Source organism: Panthera tigris, chromosome A1, assembly GCF_018350195.1.
Source record: "Panthera tigris isolate Pti1 chromosome A1, P.tigris_Pti1_mat1.1, whole genome shotgun sequence".
NCBI lineage: Eukaryota > Metazoa > Chordata > Mammalia > Carnivora > Felidae > Panthera > Panthera tigris.
Genome location: NC_056660.1, coordinates 28,682,337 through 28,705,029, shown reverse-complemented (window position 1 = coordinate 28,705,029; position 22,693 = coordinate 28,682,337).

The window sequence follows — 22,693 nt, the reverse complement described above, 5'->3', positions numbered from 1 at the left end:
AGTACATAAAATACTTAGGTAGGGTTGAGTCTAAGCTGTTGGAATCAGCAAAGCCAATTATAGTGGCTTAGACAATATGGAAGTTTCTCACTAACAGGTGAGCAGTGCAGGGTGAGTGCCTTGCTGGTTCAATGGACATGACTTATTGGGAAATTATGACGGAGCCTGGCTACACAGAACATTGGCCCCAAGTGTTAGAAGGCACATCACCACAGAAGGTGGTGATGGGTGGCCTACTGGCAATCAGTCAAGACTGGGGACCCTGAGTTTCTCCACAGAAATATCCTTCTGGGTATGGGATGGGACAAAGGAAGAGAGAGTATGGGCTTTCAAACTAGACCAGGTTAAATCTCACCATACCATGCAGCATCTGGGCAATCTTGGGCATGTTTATCTCCTTTCAGAGGTTGTTTCCTCATTTATAAAATGGGAGTGTAGGTCTGTGTCTCCCAGGGTCCTTGTGAAGATCAAATATAGAAGATGTAAAGCGTCTAGTATTCTTCCTCCCCCCACCCCCTCATATCACAAGGACATTGGGCTCCTGTACCCAAGGCAAAATTAAGCTCCATCTTACCCTGCAGGGGTCCCAGAGGCCAGTTGCAACCACCCAGTTCCTCATCTGATAGAAGAAAGCCAGCAGATCTAGTCTGATAGGGCCAGAGGGAGCGAGGCAGGGAGAGAGCACAGGAAAAAGGGCAGGGAGAGAAGCTTCAAGCCGCAGCCTTGCCACTGACTGGATTCTGGCCCCTCTCTGGGCCTCAGCTTCCTCCAGGTTCAGCCCCTACGGTTGAGTGGGCTCTGACCCTACCTCAGACTTGCAGCTCCTCTCTGAAAAGCAGATGGGCTATTTTTCTTGGTTTTTCAGTATGTGTTTCTTCCACACCCTTCTCCAAATGTTTTCCTGTGCTAATTTATTTGGCTAAGAAGGTTTGTGGTGACAGACACCAAACAGGAAATGGCTGTCATAGCTGCTGTCTGCAATTCTGGTTTTTTTTTTTTTTTTTTTTTTTTGGCTTTCTCCTGCATAGCTCACCTCTGCATTGCTTGGTGTTGATTTAGGTGCAGGGCTAAGTGGAAGGGGAAAGGGAAAGGGAAACACATTTTTAGAAAGGAGCATTTTCCTTCAAGTTCAAAGTTTACTAAAGGTTAGGGATTATGCACAATGGCAGTATTAGGTGGTTTCTTTCTACCACAGGGCCTTTGCACATGCAGTTCCCGCTACCTAGGGTGCTCACTCTTCTCTGCCTTTCTTGTTAATTCTACTTCTTTAGAATTAGCTCAAGCATCATGTCCTCAGAAAGCCTTCCTGCCCATACCCCCTTCCCCAGTCTAGGCTGGTTCCTCACTGCTATTCTTATAGAGCCCTCTTTAAGTGCACTCATCCTGGTTTGTAATGAAATGGTCATTAGTGTGATTTTGGGGGTTGATTTCTACTCACCCTCCTGCAAGTGGACCATAAACTCCATGAAGGCAGGGACCATCTCTGGTTTGGCTTGCCATAGTATCCCCAGTGCTTGACATGGCTCCTGGCACATAGTAAGTGCTCAGTCTATACCTGTTGAGGGCATGGGTGAAATTTCTCACCTCTTGCACAGCCCAGGCAGATCAGGACTGAGACAGTGTCCGTGGGTGCTCATTTGTCTTGTCTGTGCTGTCCTCTCACTTCTCTTGTAGGTTTTTTTTCTGCTTTCCCTTCCCCAGGGCCTTGCTCCCACCCTTCCAAAGCATCTGAAGAATTGATCCAGGACCAAGATTGCAGCTGGAGGGCCCATAACAGGCCTTTCCCAGCTTTCCTATCATTTATAGGGGGAGAAGGGGAAGACAGAGAGAGCTTTGAGGCCCAAAGAAACAAATCTTTAGTGGTGGAACTTCAGACACCCTCACTGATAGTAGGGAGAAGAGGCAGACGTCCTAGTCTCTCCAGGGAGATATCTGACGTTAAGCCGACCCTGATCCCGACACAGTGTTAATACTTTTTCCTAGAACTCAAAAATTCCCAAGTCAGTAAAATCTTCTGAGCCCCATGGTGACAGAATATTGTTAACATACTGTGTGTATCTGAACATGTGAACGAATGCATATATGTGTACATGTGCACGTGTGTGTATGCGTGGGTGTGCATGTATGTGCATGTGTGTGCATGTGTATGTTATGGATTAGTTGGAAGGAAAGAGATGAAAATGTGGGTTCTGGTTTGGAAGGCCCAGGGGAAAAAGCAGAGCCGTTCCAGATCCCTGGAGGATCTGGTGTTGAGCTGCTCACTGGACAGTTCTGCTTCCTAGGCCTGGACTGGCCTGCTCGCCTATGGGCTTGTCCTTGCTTATCAACATTTCAAAACAGGATCACCTTTGTATTTGAGGTTTCATGCAACATATGGGGAAGGGCCCATTCCTACGTGCTCCCAGGAGGCATTTGACCTGTTGTCCTAGGCCCAGGGCCAAAGCCTGTTCTGGAATCAGAAGAGTCAAGGCTTGGTTGTAGATTCTAAGCCAAAGGAAGCCCATGCTCAGCCAAGAACAGGTCTGGGAGGGGGAGGACCAGAGTGTGACCCCTCACTTGTCAAGGGTATCTGGCAGGCAGGGTCTGGTGCTGCCGGAAGGAGGCCCTGAGAGCCACGGGAGGAGAAGGGAGCAGCAGTGTTGTGACAGGAGGGATTCTGAGTGAGAAGCTGCCCTGCTCAGGAAAGTGGGAGTGTGGAGTGAGTTCCTGGGATAACTCAGGGAGCTGCAGAGGAATGTGGGAAACATTCTTACCCATGACTTACCCAGTGAGGGTGGCGGTAGGTGAGCAGACTCAAAGGAAAGGAATCTTGAAAGAACACGGAGTTCAGGATCATTCTGGAAGGCGGGTCAGCAGCACACCTTTCAGATGGAACAAGGGCTGCCATCTGATCCCTTGTCCCACCTTTGCCCCTGACTGGCTCTATTTCCTTGGACTGATACACAAAAAGCCTCATCTAAAATGAGGCTGCCTCATTTTAGGCATCAGAAACTGGACGCTGGGGCCAAAGGTTTAAGTGACCCTTAGACAAAAGTCTCAGACGACAAGTTTCAGGAAGGGGAAATCAGAGACGTAAATGTACCACGGGGAAAATGAGCTCCCCAAACCATTATAATTAACCATCATAATCTCAAGTGATCCAGGACTGATAGAGAGATTAGCTGTGCCCGGAAGGACATTTGTTTGCAATTGCTTGTGCACAGATAAGAGAAGTTGCATAAGGCCGGCGGCAGGCTAGGGAGCCAGGGAGCACACAGACAAGGAAACCGCCTGGGAAGGGAGGTCACTCTGATTTGAGGAGGCCCGTTTTGCTAAGATTAGAGCCTGCCCTCAGAGGGGCCATGGCACTGGTTCGGGGCCACAGCCTCACGGGTCCCAGGGCACGTGGGAAAATGAGATCTAGATCCTTCTCTGATTTTTAAATCTTGATTGAGACGGTGAAGAGATGGCTTCTCCTTGGCAGGTTGCTGCAGGGTGTTTTTCAGGCTGCACTGTTTGTAATTTGCGATTCTTTGTGCGAATTCTGCCTTTTTAATCCTGCCACACCCTGGGGTTTAGGATTCTGTTCGTGTTGTCTTCAGCCCTGTTCTGGAAGGTAAAACTGTTCCCTCCTTGGAAATAAAGAGACAGATGTACTACCATGATCTGAAAGGTTGGATTAGCATTTTCTCCTGATAATTAAGACTTTGCTCTACACAATCACTACTTTATTTCTCTTAAGATGAGAAGCACCTGGCTTGCGTTTCTTGGCCCAAGCTCAGACACTGGTTTTCTGAGTCTCTTAGTGGCTGCACGGTCCAGGAGAGACACAGGGAACGTGGAGATGGTCTGAGGGGAGGTATGAGGTGTCAGGAAAGAAAACTCTCCTTTCAAAGGGCTGGGCTTACATTGTCCTGCTTTCCCGAACGACTGAATGGGAATTTAAGGCCACTTAAGGGAGGCTGCCTGCTTTCCATATCACCAAGGATGGACTAGGGATCTTGGGCTAAGCTGGACACACCAATCGGTGGTGAGTTTGTGGGAGGGCTGGGGTTTGCTTTCTCCTGAGGCTTTTTTGTTTTTAAAGGCTAGATAATCATTTGCCTGAAAGGGTGTAGGGAAGAGTCTTTCTGAAGGAAGGGGGGTGCCTTTGATCTAACAAGGTTTTTCCGGTCCTGTGGCTGTTCCTTCCAGGTTTCCCTCCGGTCCTCACTGCGGGCCTCTTGAGCTGTTCCACTTTCGAGTACTCAATCCCACCTTGACAGCTGAACAGTGCATGAACTGGTGCCTCTGTGCACAGAGGCTGTGAGGCAGGTTAACAATGAGAACCTGATGTGGGCCCCGCCTAGAATCACCATTTCAGCTATGTCTCATTTGGCCATGGGATTGAGGGGGCTGTCACGCGAAGGGCGCTGTTTCCAGCGTAGCACCATAGCCTCAGAGGTCACACTGGGGTTTCCAGAGGCAAGGACATCCTGTTCTGGGATTTAAATAGATAAGTTTGGCATTTAAGGAGTGTGAAGTAATCCTCAAAGAAGGCCACTTAAGGAGGGATGTTTCCGTGAACGCAATGCTGGAGTGAGCCCACTCTAGAGCTTTTAAAGACAAGCTCCGTGGGGCGCCTGGGTGGCTCAGTTGGTGAAGCGTCCGACTTTGGCTCAGGTCATGATCTTATGGTTTGTGAGTTTGAGCCCTGCGTCAGACTCTCTGCTGTCAGTGCAGAGCCTACTTCGGATCCTCTGTCTCCCTCTCTCTGCCCCTACCCTGTTCGTGCACATTCTCAAAAATGAATAAACATTTTAAAAAAATAAAGAGAAGCTGTGTAAGAGCTCTTTGTGGCAGGAATTCAGTGCCAATGTTAATAGTACCACATGTGGGGCCTGTGCCATGAGTGGCCTCTCCTCATTCTCAGGGCAGCCCGATGAGCAGGCTTTATCATTGCCAGTCTACAGACGAAGAAACTGAGGCTCCCAGTCATGGCGGCGGAGAGCGGCAGAGCAGGACCTCGTCTGAGGAAACTGAGGCTCCCGGTCATGGCGGCGGAGAGCAGCAGAGCAGGACCACGTCTGGGCCCTTCGGGGTTAGATGCCTGCTCTTTTTTGTCATCCCAGCCAGCCCCCAAGGAAAGTTCTGGGTCAGTTCGTCTCCTGCCACTCAAGGCTCAGAGGTTGGCTTCTTTGGGACTTTGATTAGGCAGAAATTTCAGAGACTTTGCTCTTTGTCACTCATCTTCCAGCCAATGGCTGACACTCTCAGAACCAAGGTCAGTGTTGCCATGGTTAACATCTGACTTCCAGGGAAGGAAGGGGCTGATGAGTGGAGCTCCGGGGCCCTGCTTCCCAGGCTAGGCCCTGAGCAAATGTGGAAAAGCAGAAACACAGAAAGTACCTGAAGAGTGCATCGAACCGGCTTCTTCAGGAGCCAAGCAATAGAGACAGCTAATCTGGCAGCCCCCCAGCCTCGTTCTCAGGGTAGCCAAATTTACTGGGATGAGATTCATGCCAACTGGAAGCCATGACTGCCGCCTTAGCTTCACATCTGTCTCCCTAGCATAGCACCCGTGTCTCACTCTGCTTCGGCCACAACCAGGTTTGTACAACCTGTCTCCTCCATTACCCCATTAGCTGCTGGGAGGTGTGAGTAGTGTCCCCCCACCAGGTTCCCCTGGGAGCTGGTTTCGGCCTGGCACCTGGTAAATTGAGGCTTGGCCTAAACTGAGAAAGGAGTTCATGTTAGAAGCAGCTAAGAGATGCTTCCCAGGCCTTCTTGGCGCAAATGGTAGTTAGAAGATGAAACTAATAGCTCCTTATTTTTAAACTAGCATGGAATAGGGAGAATATGGCTGAACTACGACTTAGGGGAACTGCCTTGAGTAGTGACTCTGCTACTTCCTAGTTGGACGACTTCGGGCAAGTTATTTAATCCATTTGAGTTTGAGTTTCTGGCATAAAATATGTGTCCTAATTAATCTGAGGCTTATTAAGAGAATTGCATGAGATCACACAGATGAAAATACTTGTAAACGGGAGCCACAAGGTGGACAATTTTTGTGCTATTGAAAAAAATACAATGAATAAGTCCGGTTATTGTAGTAGAGTTTTGTCGTGTTCTATTTCATCTCTCCTTCTCTTTCTCTTCTGCAGTCACCACCCAAATACCGGCTCTTATGGAACTCATGTCAGAGTGGGGGAAATAGGCAAACGGAAATAGGGCGCTGTATTAACACACATACACAGGTAGCTGGCGATTTGCCCAAAGCCTATGCTTCTCTTTGTACGGTGTAGAATTGTTACCGTCTCAACAGGAGTGAGGATTACATTTTCCTGCCTTCCTTGTATCCAAGAGTGGCCATATGATTACTTCCTGCCCATGGATTGTAGGTAGAAGTGATGTATGTTGCTTCTGAGTGGAGCTTTTAAGGAGTGGGTGGGTGTTCTCCATTATTCTCTCTTTCCCTCTGTAGTTTGAGAGGGAGGGACTTTGAGGCTGTAAAGGATGGCAGGTTCACGAGATGGAAGGAACCTGGGTTCTGGAATCACCATGTGGAAGGAAGCCATTCGCTGACCAGGAACATCACCCTGGGCTGATACAGGAGTGAGAAATCAACTTCTGTTGTCTTAGTCTGCTGAAATGGCCTCATTTTCCTTACATGAAACATTAGTATTTTCCAGTTGACCCCCTTACTCCTAGTCACACAAGTAATCTTCCTCTGGATCCACCTGCTTTAAACAGAGTAGCGCAGGGGTTATAAATACCCATAAAGTTGTTTATCACAGCAAGAACTAAAAAAGTGCCTGTTTTCTTTCTTTCTGCCTTTTAAGCACCCACAATATCTGCCACAGTGTAAACACCCCACACATCGTCTTTATTGAATTGAATCAAGGGTGCTAGGAAATACATTAAATTGACTAAAAGAAGGTACACTTTATTTTAAACGTGGAGCTGTGAGGGCAACTAGTATCTTAACCAGTTGCACGAAACAGTTTGTTGGTCCACCAGTGATGCAGAAGGAAAGAGCTGGTTTGTGCCATGTGGTGACATCTAACAGATACCACCAGGTGTTTCTGACTTGTTGCTGGGTGACCGTTGTTTCACATTTAAGGTCACTGGCCACAGACACCTGCATTTTTGCATGTTATTGCTGAGACCGCAAAAGCCCGCTGAGGGGTTAAGCAATTTGCCTAAGGTCACATGATAGGTAAGAGGAGGGAGACGGGTTTCCATTCGGGTCTGTCTGACCCCACAGTCCAGCACTGGCCACCACCACGTTTCACAGCAGAACAAGGAACTCTTGACTTGTGTGACACGAGTGTGACATTGGGATATAAATCATTACTGTGGTGCACTTCTGGGCCCCAGGTTGTGTGGTTGGACTGATGCTGGGCCTTTGTTGAAGGTTCAGGTCAGTTGGGAAGTGGGCTTGAAAAGAAGAAGGAGAAGGAAAGGCAGAAAGAGAAAGAGTGGGGTGAGTGTGGGGGGGGGGAGGAGGTGGGGGAGGTGGAGGGAGACAATTTCTGGCTGTATTAAGCATATTCTAATGCCCATGAAGGCATGTTCTTTTTGGGTGTTTCAGATGAATGGTGGTCTCCCTATGATGACAGAATTCCCAAACCTCATCTCCCACTGAAGGAACCTGATAGTATGTAGCTCAGGCTTCAGCCTCCAGCCTCCAGGAAAGATTAGAGAAATGACCCTTTAGACCTGTTTCCTCGTCACTTGATGGGGCTTTGGAATGCTAGGCAGACTGGATGGCATTGAGACTGGCTTGGAGGGCTTAGAGGGGCTTCAGACGCTGGTATACCCAGGATAGTAAAACCAAGATTTCTTTTTTTTCCCTAGGCTGATGTCCATTAACCTGCTGACCGATCTAGCCTGGGTCTCTGGCTCAACTCATTCCTCTGGAAGAGATGGGTATAAGAAATGCCGCTCAAGGACTGAATACAGGGGCTTTGGGGGTAGAGTTTCAACAGGGGTGTTGAGAAAGTAACTAGGAATAGGAGCTATCCACAATTAGATTTTGATTAAGGAATTAAGTCGTTGTAAATTAATTTCTACCTTCCATGTTTGCATTTTTAAATTTTTCTTTCTTTACTGCTAATGGTAGGCTGATTTATTGGCTCAGGTTCTTCACTCCTCCCAGATATTCACATGCTTTTTCCCTGTGATTCTGCAGTTCCTCCCACTAGAGATAACTTATTTGTTGTCATGTGACTTGTTTTGGCCAGTGGGCTGTTAACAGACATCCAAGCAGGCACTTGACATCTACTTGCATGGTTGGGCTTAATTTTTCATACATTTCCCCCCCGCCATCATGAGAATATGCCAAGTTAGCCCACTGGTCTAAGGAGGATAAGAGATGCATGGAGCAGATCTGGTCCCAGTTTGCAGCTTAGAGCTGCCCAGATGAGCTCAGCCTGTATCAGATTGGCTCCAGCCAATACACAAATGTACGAGTGAAATGCATGCTTTTTATTGTGTGCTGTTGACATTCTATGGTTGTTTGTTATGTTACCAACATATGTTATCAACAGCTGATTGATACATTACTAGAAGTTTCTTTTAATGCACTCTAATGCTTTCTTTGGTGAATTTATAAGTAAAATAATTTGACAAACCTTGGGCAGGATACCTCCTGGATTTAGATGTTCCCAAGTTCAGAAAGCCTTCTCTACATTCTGGCGAGGGCTGGGGCAAGTCTGGAAAGGAAGGAGTTGGGAGACGCTGATCACTCTAGAATAAGAATCTGTTATTACACCTTGAATAAATAGTTCGTTGTACATGAAATACTCCTTTTATCTTTAGGTTAAAACTTTAGGGTGTTTAACTCTGATGAGGTAAACAGACTGAGAGGGAGTTTTTGGATGTGCCTGGAATTTGCACAGTCTGGAATACCAGACTGTGGAGACTCTAAGTGAATCGCAGGATTGGGAAAAACTCTGTTGCCTTCAAATCCATCCTCCTGCTTTCAGAAAGGACTGTATATATATTTTTAAGTTTATTTATTTATTTTGAGAGAGAAGCACAAATGGGGGAGGGGCAGAGAGAGGGGGAGAGAGAGAGAGAATCCCAAGCAGGCTCCATCGGTACTGTCAGTGGGGAGCCTGATGCTGGACTCAAACTCACGAACCATGAGATCATGATCTGAGCCGAAGTCAGCTGCTTAACCAGCTGAGCTGTCCAGGCGCCCCAGGAAGGATCATATTTTTAAACATAGTATTTTCTTTTTCTGATTTGGCAGAAATACATCCCATTTTGGAAAATACAAGAAGCAATAACGAAAAAAATGAAAATAATCTATAATCCTACTAGCCAAAGATAACTACAATCAACATTTTGGGATTTTCCCTGTGACTTTTCAAAATGTATTTTATCCTGCTTATTGTTAGCGCATGACTTTATATCTTGAGGATTTTTTCATGTTGTGACTTTATAAACATCTGTTTCACGGAAGAAGGGCAAAATGAATATTTTGAAGACTTAGGAAATAATTTCTGAAGTTAATTGCACCAATTTACAGTCTTACCTGATATATGTGAGAGTTTCTTTCCTGTTTTTTAACTTTAAGTTAAATGAAATTACATTAAATTTTTACTTTCATTTTTTGAGAGTTTCTATTTCACTTTTCCCAATATACTTTGCGGATGTGTTAAACATCTTTGCTGTTAAAACAAAATTTTTTAAAAAAGGTATTTTATTACAATTCTTTGAAGTCTGTGTCGATTCCATGCCTCCTCTGGGGTTGCTCAGTTGGCTGGAAAAACAACCATGCTGGTTGGTTTCACTCAACTCCATAACTAGTGATCTCAAGTGAGCTTTTGTTTTTGCCTGGCAATCTGCCTCCATTTTCCACTCTCCTAAACTATTTCACACCTTCTCCTCTTTCCTCCAACCTTCGTCTCCCTCCTCACTCTCTGCTGATGATCTCAGTCCATATTTCATTGAGAACATGAAGAGAGCTCCCACATGCTACCCTGGCCATCCTGCTTGTATTGATGCCCATTTACTCTACTCTATCATGATGCCCATGATCTGAGATCAGTCCCTTTTGATGCTCTCTAGATTTAATCCTTTCTTGCCCACCTAAGCACTTCACTCTGGCAAGTCTCTTTTTCTCCTACATTATTATTCCAGTTATCAAACAAACATGCTCTAATGTCTCCTATCTTAAAAACAAAACAAACCTCCAAACCTCCATTGACTTCGCATCTCCCTCCCACATCTAGCTACTGCCTCTCTTTTGTCCTTTATAGCAAAGTCTTCAAAAGATTTGTGCCACTGTCTCTGCTTCCTCTCCTCCCCATTCTCTTTTGGCCACACTTAATCAGGTTTCCCTCTGCCCAAAGGGCCATTGTCAAGGTCCCCAGTGATCCCATGTTGCCAGTGGTCAATGCATCTTCTCCACCCCTGTAGCATTTGACACAGTCGGTCATTCCTGAAGACTTGCTTCATACTGGCTTCTGAGATACTGCTGATTCTCCTGCCTACTGGGCGCTTTTCTCAGAGTCTTTGCAGTTTCTCTGTATCTCCATATCTTAAGGTTGGAGGCTCCAAGGTTTAGCCCTTGGACCTCCTCTCCTCTTTATTTACTTTCATTGCTTTTTGACCAGTTCAGTCTCATGACTTTATATGACATCTACATCCTGATGACTCCAAAATTGATATCTCCAGCATGATCTTCTCCCTGAGCCCCTGACTCATGCATCCAACTGCCTGCGTGACTTTGCCAATTGATAATCTAACATCTCAAAATTATCACATCCAAACAATCTCCTGATTCCGTCCTTATCATCAATATGCAGTCTTCCTCAGGCAAACACTCTCCTTCCACGAATTTGCTGAGGCCCAAAACTTTGGAGTCAGCTTTGATTCTTCTCTTTCTTTCATACTTCTGATCCAGTCTGCCAGGGATTCTGTTGACTCTACTTCCAAAGGATGCCACATCCCCCTCTCACTCCCTTCAGCACTTCCAGCCTGGTCTGAGCCACTACTGGTTCTCACCTGGATGACTGCAAAGCCTCCCGGTTAATCTCCATCATTCGGCCTTTCCCATTCCCCCTTTTCCCCACATCTATCCTCCACACAGTGGCTGACTCATCCTTTTAAAGCTAAATTCAGATCATGTCACTCCTCCTGGCAAAATCCTCCCATGGCTTGCCGTCCACCCCACACAGAGTAAAGCCAAGGTCCTGGCCTACAGGCCCCGTGCCCACCAGTCCCTGCTGTTCTCTACCTTCATCTCCTCCTTCCGCCCCCTTGCTCGCTGTGCTCCAGCCAAATGGGCCTCCTTGCTGTTCTTCAGGCATGCTCAGCTTAGGGCCTTTATGCTCACTGTTTATGCAGTCAGGGTGTTCTTCCCCAGCTAGCTCATTGCTTTAGCCTCCTTTCCTTTTTGCCTCTTTTCCTGGGTGTCCCGGAAGGGGCCACCGTGAAAAGGCCTTTACAGAGAGGAGTAACAGATCAACCAGAGGATAGATGCAGGTGTTCTTGTCAAGGGGACTACAAGAGAGTGCCCCCACTGACTGGGGGTATCTGCTACGAACCCACTCCTGCCCCACGAGAGGAAGATTCAGTTTCCAACACCTTCTCGTCTCAGAGAGAGCCATGTCAGTTTATGCCAGTACCTGACAAGGAGGTTTCTTTCCCCCCTAATGCCTCACTTCTCCCCTCCTCCCCACCCCCCACCCACTATCCCAGGAGGGGTCAGAAATAATGGGGAACAAGATGGTGAAGGAGGGGTAAGAGAGGAGTAAACATAAAATGTTATTAAGGTCTTTATCATGTCTTAATATTTTCAAAGAGAATGAACACTTTTACTTTATACTTGTTTCATTGACACTTATTTAATATTTAATTAAAATCGTCCATTCAGATTAAAAATATCTATCAAATAAAGATGAAGTGAGATGACATGTTTTGCCGCAGCCCTGAGCTGAATGGTGCCACCCAACCCACTGTAGACTATTTTCACCTCCTGAACGTCTCTCGGGGCAGCACTGGCTATGGGAAAAAGTCTGGGGGCAGAGCCTGGGAGCCACAGGTAGGACAATGGAGACAAATATCTTCCTGTTTTTCCCTAATGCTCTTCACTTTTTCATGTTTCACAGAAATCTGTTTTCCAACAGTACGTCAGCAGCTGAGTTTTTAAAAAAAAATTTTTTTTTTTTGGTGTTTATTTTTGAGAGAGAGAGAGAGACAGAGTGCGAGCAGGGGAGGGGAAGAGAGAGGGGGAGACACAGAATCTGAAGCAGCTCCAGGCTCCAAGCTGTCAGCACAGAGCCCGACGCAGGGCTCGAACTCACGAAACGCGAGATCATGACCTGAGCTGAAGTCAGAAGCTTAACCGACTGAGCCACCCAGGCTCCCCAGCAGCTTAGTTTTTTAACCAGAAGCAAGAAACACATCATCTGAGCACTGGAGCTGAAATAAATTTTTCTTTAGCAGCTCAACAAATAGTAAGAAAAGGCTCGCTCTATGCCAGGCCCCATGCTGGAGATAGCAATTAGGATAAGATTACCGCGGCCCCTCTCAGGGGATCAGACAGGGCATCAGGTGATATTGTGTGAACGGGGGCCTGGACAGGAGGCGCAGGAAAGGAATTCCAGCTTGTGCTATCAGGGAAGGCTTCCTGGAGGAAGCGGATATACCCAAAGATTTGCAGACAGACACTGTGAGTGGATACAGCCAGGAGAAGGAGAGAAGAAAGAGTGTTCCAGCTGCAGGGGATCAGAAGATATCCCCCTCACTTGTCATATGCAGCTTTAGTATACAGATTATTCTCAGCTGAAGGCACTTCAATAGCGAATGCAGTAAGGGCTCCCTGACTTTCCCCTTTCTACCTAAAAGCGGGCGATAAAATTTCCCCTGAGAGAAATGCCCTCCCTGTACCAGGATGAGAACCTTCTTATCACTGGAGAGTGTAGAGAGTTAATGCTGGAAAGGCTCTGTACAAACCAGCCCACTAAAATAACTTATCTTTTATTGGTTTCCCCCATGTATTTCCCAGTCACTGCCGCACAATTTACTGTCCCCAGCCCGAGGCACCTTGTCTTACCACATTCCCACAATTGGTCAGGCTTTGGGGCCCAATGCCTTCTTTAGGTCTTTATTTTCCTTTTGAGGACTTGCATGTACATGTAAAAATATCAGATAAAATGTGTGCGCTTTTCTCCTACTGATCTTACGTCAGTTTAATTCCTAGCTCCACCTTAAGAGAACCGAAGGAAATTATCCCTTCTCTTTTTTTTTCAGTGTTTATTTATTTTTGAGAGAGAGAGTGTGTGTGTGAGCGAGGAAGGGGCAGAGAGGGGGGGTGGCAGAGAATCCAAAGTGAGCTCCGTGCTGACAGCAGTAAGGTCGATGAGGGGCTCAAACCCATGAACTGTGAGTTCAGGACCTGAGCAGAAATCTGACATTCAACTGACAGAGTCACCCAGGCACCCCAAATTATTCCTTCTCTATACAGCTGAGGATGCATCATGAGGGTGGCACTGAGGGCCTGAGAGGCCAATCATCCCTGAGCCTGAGGAGAGTTGATAAACGTTGCAACCTGTCCTCAGCTATCTTGTGGGGAAATGGGGCATCCGGTGCCTGCACCTGGGCCATTCCCTTTGAGCCCATGCGTGGTGACTGTGGTCGTTACGGAGAGGTCCTCAAGGAGCAGGAGTTCTGGAGGACATGGGACTGGGCCTTCCAGCCGAGTCTACTCACCATGAGCTTTTTACTCTTCTGCCAATGTGGGACCATCCAGGGACTACTTTGTCAAGGGAAATGGCAGGTGTGCTTAAATACTTAGATGCAGTTCGGTTGATCGGCTGTTTTAGTCCTCAGGAATGGGATGGAGACCGTTCTGTGGAGAGGTGATGGAGACCGTTCTGTGGAGAGGTGATGATAGGGTGTTGGAGCCAGAAGCTCATTCTGGAGCATGGCGCATGGCCCCAGAGGGCACTCCTGGTGGGTGTGTGGCTGGAGGCTCTCAGAGGCTGGGGAAGTCTAAGGACGTCAGGGACCTCTATCAAATGGGGCTGACAATGAGTGGGGGGGAGCAGACCAGCAGCGTGGGAGTGATGATGGGGTTTGGAGACAGACAGTTTGGCCTGGGGCTAGCCTTGACTAAATAATTATAACTAATGCTATGAAGCGTTTATATGCTAGAATCCTTCCAAAGTGTTTCACATACATTAACTCAATACACTCCCATGGTTACTTAGGGAAACTGAGGCATGGGAGGGTTAAGTAACTTCCCTAGTACGGAGCTTGTTAGCAGCAGAGCCAGGGTTTGAACTCAAGCTATCTGACAGTACCTGCCTCTCAGTGACACTGGAAGATAATGACGATGACATTAACACGCACGTGGTATGTGGTTTATTCTGGAATTGTTCTGGGTTCTGGAGAGTCAGCACTGAACAGGAGCAACACAGTCCCCGCTCTGTGGGGCTGATAATCTAGTGGAGAGATAGACAAGAGAACCACACAACAAATAGATCAAAAAATAACTTTAGAGAGTGACACATGCTATAGAAAGTTAAGGCAGGGGGCTGTGACAGAGGAGGACAAGAGAGGAGTTCAGGGAACACTCACTGAATGGATGACTGTATGAATGAGCAGTTGGGGGCTCGGAGGCCAACAGGTACCTCATAAATTAAGACAACCCTAAGCACCTGACGCTCACAGTCTGCAGCCTGAGGTGTGTTTTTAAAAAAATCGTTTCCCCATTTGTCCAGTGATGTCAGACTTTTAGTCTGGTTATTTCATTATGCATTTATTCTATCATTAAATGTATTACTGCTTATACTCAAAAAGAGATCCCTTGGGAACAAAGAATCATAACTTTTGAATAATAATATTCACTCTGCTAAGCATCCTAAAGCTACTGGTCTTTCTCGAGAAAAGTTTATCATCAGTTTATCATTGATGTTATCATTCTGGGATGGGTTGTGAGTGGAAAGGGAAAGTATCCCAATTTTTTAAAAAGGTTTATTTATTGGGGCACCTGGGTGGCTCAGTCGGTTGGGCGTCCGACTTCAGCTCAGGTCATGATCTCGTGGTTCACGGGTGCAAGCCCTACCTCAGGCTCTGTGCTGACAGCTCAGAGCCTGGAGCCTGCTTTGTGGATTCTATCTCCCTCTCTCTGCCCCTTCCCAGCTCATACTCCGTCTCTCACTCTCTCAACAATAAATAAACCATTAAAAAAATGTTTTTAATGGTTTATTTATTTATTTTTGAGACAGAAAGTGGGAGAAGGACAGAGGAAGAGAGGGAATCCCAAGCAGGCTCCGCGCTGTCAGCACAGAGCCCAACACGGGCTCGAACTCACAACCGTTGAGATCATGACCTGAACTGAAATTGAGTCAAATGCTTAACTGGCTGAGCCACCCAGGTGCCCCTCAATTTTAATGCAACTCAAAGTAAATACCAGAGAAAGGTCAGTGCCTTTGCATGGGACCTCCCTCTGCAAAATAAACATATGGAGCATAGAAGCATTTCAAGAGTTCTATGGGGACAGTGTCACTGGCTCGCAGGTAGTGGAGTGTCACACAAGGCCCACACCCACCAGCCCTCTGAGCTTTAAAATCTGCAGGAGAGGGTCCCGTCATATCTCCTAGTTAACATCTGGGTCGCTTAAAGGAGAGTGGCAGGTAAGGAAGGTCGGTGCCCTGTGGTCTGGGACACCAGGCCCCACACTGGGTTCTCACCATCCCTTCACTGTCCCTCGGGGTCCAGCACAGGCACCCGGCAGTGAAGATCCTTGCTTTCTGTGCCTCCCCGCTCCCTTCTGTCCCCAATCCTGTCTCTGGTCATCACCTGGTTGAGGGAAGGGCAGGTTAACTGTAGCAGCGGTGGGGAGAGGGGCCAGTTGGTGGAGCTCAGACTCTTGGGTCAGCAAATCTGGCCTCAGGTGTGGGAACAGGAAGGACAAGGCAGGGAGCAGCTGGCAGTGGGCAAAAACCACGAAGTTCCAGTGATTCCTGCTGGTGTGGAGATAGCAGGATGGTGGTGGTGAGTCAGGTGACAGGGGTGAGTCAGGTGACGGGTACGAGGGCTTTCTCTGGGAGCAGGTTTCAGAGGAGAGCACAGGTAGGGAAGGCACAGCCTCATCAGCTGACTGCGGTGAGCGTGGGAGAATTATGTCATTTCTCCCGGCCTCAGTTTCGTCATCCGCAAAAGGATGGCTATGTTCTTCTGCACCTGACTGGGCTTCCCGTTGAGGTGAGGTGGTTACAGCGATGGCGGGCCTGGGCTCCGGACAGGCTGCTCCTGCAGCAGGGCGCAGGTTGGGTTCTCCAGCCGAGGCACCAGTGAGGCCTGGGCCTGGAAGGTCGGAACTGGGCCTCAGGGTCAGGAAGGTGTCTTGTTAAATAAATTTGGAGGGAAACACTGCATGATATGGCTCCTTCTTGCAAAGTTCTAAAACCTCGATCCTATTAATGGCTGTTAGAGTCCTGCAGTTCAGAAGCCTTTTTAGCTTCACTGGTTCTCATATTCACTTCCCCCCTTTCCCAGAGTACTTACTAACAACCCCAGGAACTATCCATGCCAGAGCCTTTTTGGTTTAAAAATTCTCCACCTTCCTGCTTCCTCTGGAGAGCGTCGGTCTTAGGGTTGGGTCTGGGACAGAGGCTATGGCAGCAGCCCGGCCGTGGGAAACACTGTAAGAGCATGGGGTGGGCCTGACACTATTTTCTTTCCCTTAAAAAAAAAAAAAAAAAAAAAGACCTCTTAATTCTGAATAACTGCAGATTTATAGGAAAGTTGCAAAGATAGGATAGACAGTTCCCATATGCCCTTCACCCAGCTTCCCGTAATGTTAATGTCTCACACATATGCCACAGTACCTTTGTCAAAGCTAAGAGATGAACATCGCAAGGGTACACTTGACTGTCTATAGACTTCATTCCCATCGCACCAGTTCTTCTACTCCGTCTTCTTTCTGTTCCAGGACCCAATCTGTAACACCACATGACATCATGACATTTAGGTCATTTTCCTTCTTCGTTCCTTATCTCTCCCACCCCACATTTCAGTGTGTGTGTGTGTGTGTGTGTGTGTGTGTGTGTCCCCGTCCCTCCTGGTTCTCCCATCTCGTGGATGGGACAGGGAGACTAAAGTAGGTGAAGGGGACAGTGAAGTGAGTGCAGGAGTCCTCTGTATTGGGGACAAGTTCCCATGATGCCTTTTGTGAAGTGAGCAGTGACTGCAGGAAGACAAGTCCACAATGTGGCCAGATGGAGAGGGACCTGGGGAACCTGCTCACCCATGATGAGCAGGCAGAGGAAGCTGAAGCCGGGCAGGCTGAAAGAGCAGCTGTCTGCCTCTGGGGAGTAACAAGACAGAGAAACCCATGAAGCTTGAGGAGCCACTTCTTGAGGACAGTAGCCCCAACTATTCCCATCTCAGTCGTGGCTGCAGGTGGAGTGTGCCTGTGAGACAGCAGAACACTGGCCCTGTTACCTGAGAGCCAGATGGTTCACTCAGGCTCCACGCTGTAATTCAAGGCAACTGGCCAGGTGAGGGAGAGCTCAGGCACCAAGGTGGTATGGTGGGGTTGTCACTCAGAGTGTGTGCTCCAAGGTGACTGAAACAAGCTAACCACCCCATTCCATGCACAGATGAAGGATGAAAGCCAGGTGAACATAGAACAGGCTGTGTAAGCTCCAGAGCTGTGTGGAATAACAGGGAGAGACACTTCTGGCGTTCTGTGAAGCCCGCCCCATACAGAAGTGGAACAGACACTTCTGGATGCCTGCCCAACATGGATTTACACCCTTCCTCCTTGCCAACTCAACTCCGATTTACTTCAGGTCTCTGCTCCCTGGCTAAAAGTCTAAAAGGCAGGGGCACCTGGATGGCTCAGTTGGTTAAGCAACCAACTCTTGATTTAGGTTCAGGTCACAGTCTCATGGTTTGTGACTTCAAGCCCTGCGTTGGGCTCTGTCCTAACAGTGTGGCACCTGCTTGGGATTCTCTCTCTCCCTCTCCCTGCCTCTCCCCTGCTCATGCTCTCTCTCTCTCAAAATAAATAAATAAAACTTTAGAAAGCCTAAAAAGCAAATGCTTCAGGGAGGCTGGTTTCTGGGAGCCATATTATGTTCCCATACTGTTTGCCAGGGATTGGTTTAAGCATGGGCATGTGGTACAATTCTGGCCAACAATGTAGATGTGAGGAGTAGTCCTCTAGAGATGGGTGTGGGTGTTCTGGAAAAGTTTTCCTCATTCTCAAAGAGACTCAAAGGTGAAATGGTTTTCTTTTCTGAATCTTGGCAATGGAGTGCCTTGGATGCAATATCTGGAACTTTGGCAGCCATCTTGTGACTGAGAACAGTGAGCCTACAAGAATGGACTGATGGGTGGGGCACCTGGCTGGCTCAGTCAGTATAGCATGCAACTCTTGATCTCAGGGTCTTGAGTTCCAGCCCCATGTTGCATATAGAGCTAACTTAAAAAAAAAAAAAAAGAACAGACTGATAGGAAGAATCAACATCCTCTGTAACATCACTGAGTGGCCAAACCAACCCAGCTTGGTTGCAGCCACCTGCCTTTGGACTTTCCCTTGTGTGTAAGCCAGGTGAATTGGGTTTTTCTATTACTCTCTGGCACTGAATCACCCAGAGCCAGAATATCTATGACCTGCTGGGGCCACCCCTAGCTCTCCCTCCTTGTCCTATGAATCCCCACCCTAGGTCTCTGTATTCGTTTCCTATTGCTGCTACAATAACTTCCCAAAAATATAGTGACTTAAAACAAAACAGATGTATTTTCTTACCTTTCTGGAGGTCAGACATTTTTTTTAAAGTTTATTTATTTATTAGAGAGAGAGAGAGAGAGAGAGAGAGAGAGAGAGAATCCCAAGCAGGCTCTGCACTGTCAGTGCAGAGCCCAATGCGGGACTCGAAACCCACAAACCACAAGATCATGACTTGAGCTGAAATCAAGAATTGGACACTTAACTGACAGAAGCCCCTGGGACCCCTGGGGGTCAGAAGTTTAAAATCAAGGTGTTGCCATGTCGTATTCCTTCTGCAGGCTTCTGGAGAACACTGTTCTTTGCTCTTTTCAGCATTCCTTTACTCGTGACACCTTCCTCCCATCACTCAAGATCTCTGTTTCCCTTATCACATCTCCTGCTGCTCACTCTGACCTCCCGCCTCCCTCTTGTAAGGACCTTTGTGACTGAGTTGGGCCCACAGATAATCCAGGATAGTCTCCCCATCTCAAGATCCTTAATTTAATCCCATCTACTGAACTCCTTTGCCATGCAAGGTGACATCCTCTCAGGTTCTGCCAATTGGGGCATAGACATCTTTGGGAAGATGTTTTTCAGCCTAACACTCTCTCTCATCAAAGGTGATCCACACATCCCCTCGCAGCTCCACAGATGATGGTCGTTCTTGTGGTGCCCCCTCCAGGGCATAACTTGCACAGACCGCCAGTCCAACCCTGTTCACCTGGTATTTCTCAACGCCAACTAGGGAGACTCTGCTTGAGTCTAGTATCTGCTCCTGGTGGGAGAGGAGAGCCTGAGTCAGAAAGACATAGGAATTGTGGATACAGAGTGAACTTTAGTTACTTCAAAGTGGAGAGAAATAGAGGCCTAGTGTGTTGTCAAGCTAAAAAAGATGTTGTCAGAGGCCTACCAGATGGCTTAAATGAGGTTCAGATTTTCCTTAGAAACTCACTGCTTTTGAGGACCCTCTTTGACGTCAGAGCCCCAGAAAGTCTGAGATCAGGGTGCCTGGGCATCTCTCAGGGAATATGAGCATCAGAGTTGGACTCTAACACCAATAGGCCACTGATCTGTTTCTCATCCATTCCGGACACTTGGCTAGGTTTGTGGTGGGAAAATTCAGAAGAACTGCACAGTCAGCTTTGGGGAGATTTCCAGCCATTTTCCTCCTTTTTGCCACATGCTGGGCTTCTGGCCGGGCCAAGGAGTACCATGCATGAATCCCGAATGTATTCTCCACATTGCAGCCTGGAACATGTCTTCTGCCTTCAGCCTTTGCAGCACGTCTGGAGCAAAGGTCACCTTGACTATAAAATGACGGGTTGGGAACAGTCTCAAAGATTTACAGCTTCCAAATGCCATGGCTTGTGGTTGGGAAAGGGACATGGAAGAGAGATTTTTGGAGCCAGAAACAATGAGGCCAGAGCATTTGAGGGCTTCTTACCCTTAGCCCAACCTTGCAAAAGGATGTGGAGGATGATGGGCAAAGTTAGCCTCGGGTGACCATCTCTCACAGCCTGACACAGGTGGCATTTTTCTGGTGTCTTGGGTGATTCCATGTCTCCAACCCCTACCCTCTGTCTAGCCTCCTTTAAGGCAGCTCCATGGGTGGGAAGATGCACCAGCTTTGGTATAGACCAGTCCCACTAAGAGAAGCAGATCAACAACCCAGGAGATAATGAACAAATTTTGTTTGGAGAATAAGCCACTTCTTGAGGGCAAAGCAACAACATCCTTTCATTGGTCTATATTCTAGTGCTCATACCTTTGCCTTGGTGAATCTCCAGAGAACTATGCACTTCCCCCCAAATGCTGTATTTACTAGATGAAAGAGGAAGAATAGAAGGGAGCATATGGGAACCTTTACCTACCAAAAGGTAAGCCCGGTGGATGATGCCATCAACAGCTGATGTGGATGGATCACCAGGGCTGGCACCTGTAGCCCTCAGTTGGCATGGTTCTGTCACACTGAAAGTCCTTCTTGCCTTCTCAAGTCTCATTTTTCCCAGCTGGATTATGAAATCTCTGCCTTTTCCACCCAAAGCAAGTTGTGGTACATCAATGGGTTAAGGTATGTGGCAAAAGAGCCCTTTGGAAGAGAATGTTGACCTGGCAATCTTGTACTCAGGGGAGCAGGACCAGCACAGCGTGTCTTGCTGTCTAGTGCTGACTGTCTCCAAGCCCCACAGTCAGTGTGAATCTCCCTCAGAGACCAGACATGTAACTGGGGCTTCTGGGAAGGCGTCAGGCTTCTAGACACAGTCATAAGTGAAGGAATAGTCCCACAATGTGGACATTCAGTGGACTGAGGAGGTGGCTCTCATGCATGGTTTGGCTCTTGTCAGTGTCATGGTTGGAAATTCACCCTGGTTCATTCAGTTGTTTTGGGTTCTGTGCCAAGGGTGGCTGGGGAGATCCCTGAGGATTCCCTAGATGTACAGGGTCTGATTCATCCTGCCCCAGCCCAGGGTGATGACAGACATGGTCTGATTTCGGGCAGGGAACAACAAACCAGTGTTAATAAGAGAGAAACCTACTAGACGCTTCTGGAAGCATTTCAACTTTGTGCTCTTCCCTTATCTCCTTTCCCATACTCAATGGCAAAATAGCTAGAAAACCACAGGCTCCAAGGAGTCTCTGGAGAGGGGGTGGTGGTGGTGGTTAGAGCTTGTTTTCTAGAAAGCCAAGATAAAATGGGGAGCAGGCACACACATCCACATTGGGACATTTTGCTTCAGTGATGGCAGAAAGGTGGCTACTGTCTTGAGATCTGAAAAGGGGAGATAGGGTATCAGGTATTAGGGTGGAGGGAGATCCTCAAGAGTGCAACCACTGGGAGGCCATTCTGTCTACACTGTCCACTGGCTAAGGACACTGGATACTTGATACACCCCTGAGAGGCAGACTTTGGGGAAGATGGCATAGAGGAATTCCCCCTCTAGGCAAGAAAATGCAAAAGCCTCCTTCAGTCGGGGTTCATAGTTGCAAGCAAAAGCAACTAACCCTGGCTGATTAAGTGGGGAGAGAATTCATGAGTAAGACATTGAGGAGCTCACAGCATCTCCGGGAGCACCTGGTTTGGAAGCTGCACACCAGGGGTAGCACCACAACTCCTGCCGTAAGACCTGCATATGAAGAGACATTTGCTCTGCTGAAGGGCCCACAGCCAACACCTCAACACTGGGCACTGGGTGCTGGCTGGACACAGAGCCCCTGCGGCCTCTAGAAACTGGAGGCCCTGCTCCTATGACCGTCATCACCCGTTGCCAGAATACATTCTGAGCTCTTCCAGCTGCTCCTCGTAGGTGACAGAGCCCAGACCACTTACCTTGCCTATCTATCAGGGAGCTGGAGAAGCCAGTGTCCGGCCTTTTTGGTTTTTATAATGACGTGTGGGCTCTGCCTCACAAGGTGGGTGGGGGGCACAGGCACAGAAAAAGGTGCAGGTCCTTAGGGACCAAACACAGATGACGGTTGTTCCCTCTAAGTCATGAAGGGATCGGAAATGACTGCAGGGGCTTCTGATGCTGTCATACTTCTTCGCCTGGGAACCACTATAATCTGGCTTCTTTCACTCTGAGCTCACTGACACTGTTCTTGTTAAGGTCTCCTGTGATCTCCATCTTGCTAAAATCTGTGGTCATATCTCTGCCTCCATCTTGGGCAACCTCTTAGCAACATGTGCCACAGTTAGTCACTCCTTGAAACACTGTTTTCTCTTGGTTTCCATGACACCTCACCCCACTGGTTTCCCTCCACCCACCTCCTCCTCTGACGTCTTGGCTGGTTCTGTTTTCTCTGCCTGATCTCTGAGCATCGGTGTTCCCCAGACACGGTCCTGGCCCTTCTTTCCATCTTTGATATCTCCTCCATTAGCTCAGCTGTTCTTAGGACTTTAAACACCATCTACGTCTTGATGGCTCCTGCATTTGTGTCTCTAGTCCAGTTCTCTCCTTGGAACGCCAGACTTGTATACTCAATTGCAATAAATCT